This window comes from Austrofundulus limnaeus, unplaced genomic scaffold (assembly GCF_001266775.1).
Source record: "Austrofundulus limnaeus strain Quisiro unplaced genomic scaffold, Austrofundulus_limnaeus-1.0 Scaffold2426, whole genome shotgun sequence".
NCBI lineage: Eukaryota > Metazoa > Chordata > Actinopteri > Cyprinodontiformes > Rivulidae > Austrofundulus > Austrofundulus limnaeus.
The window spans coordinates 18,283-18,971 of record NW_013954828.1 but is presented as its reverse complement, the minus strand read 5'-3'; positions in this window follow the sequence as shown (position 1 = coordinate 18,971).

The window sequence follows — 689 nt, the reverse complement described above, 5'->3', positions numbered from 1 at the left end:
CAGGATCCTTCAGACTGGGACAGGATCCTTCAGACTGGGACAGGAGCCTTCAGACTGAGACAGGAGCCTTCAGGCTGAGATAGGATCCTACAGAATGGGACAGAATCCTTCAGACTTGGGACAGGATCCTTCAGACTTGGGACAGGATCCTTCAGACTTGGGACAGGATCCTTCAGACTGGGACAGGATCCTTCAGACTGGGACAGGAGCCTTCAGACTGAGACAGGAGCCTTCAGGCTGAGATAGGATCCTACAGAATGGGACAGAATCCTTCAGACTTGGGACAGGATCCTTCAGACTTGGGACAGGATCCTTCAGGCTGGGACAGGATCCTTCACACTGGGACAGGATCCTACAGAATGGGACAGAATCCTTCAGACTTGGGACAGGATCCTTCAGACTTGGGACAGGATCCTTCAGACTTGGGACAGGATCCTTCAGACTGGGACAGGATCCTTCAGACTGGGACAGGAGCCTTCAGACTGAGACAGGAGCCTTCAGGCTGAGATAGGATCCTACAGAATGGGACAGAATCCTTCAGACTTGGGACAGGATCCTTCAGACTTGGGACAGGATCCTTCAGGCTGGGATAGGATCCTTCAAACTGAGACAGGATCCTACAGAATGGGACAGAATCCTTCAGACTTGGGACAGGATCCTTCAGACTTGGGACAGGATCCTTCAGGCTG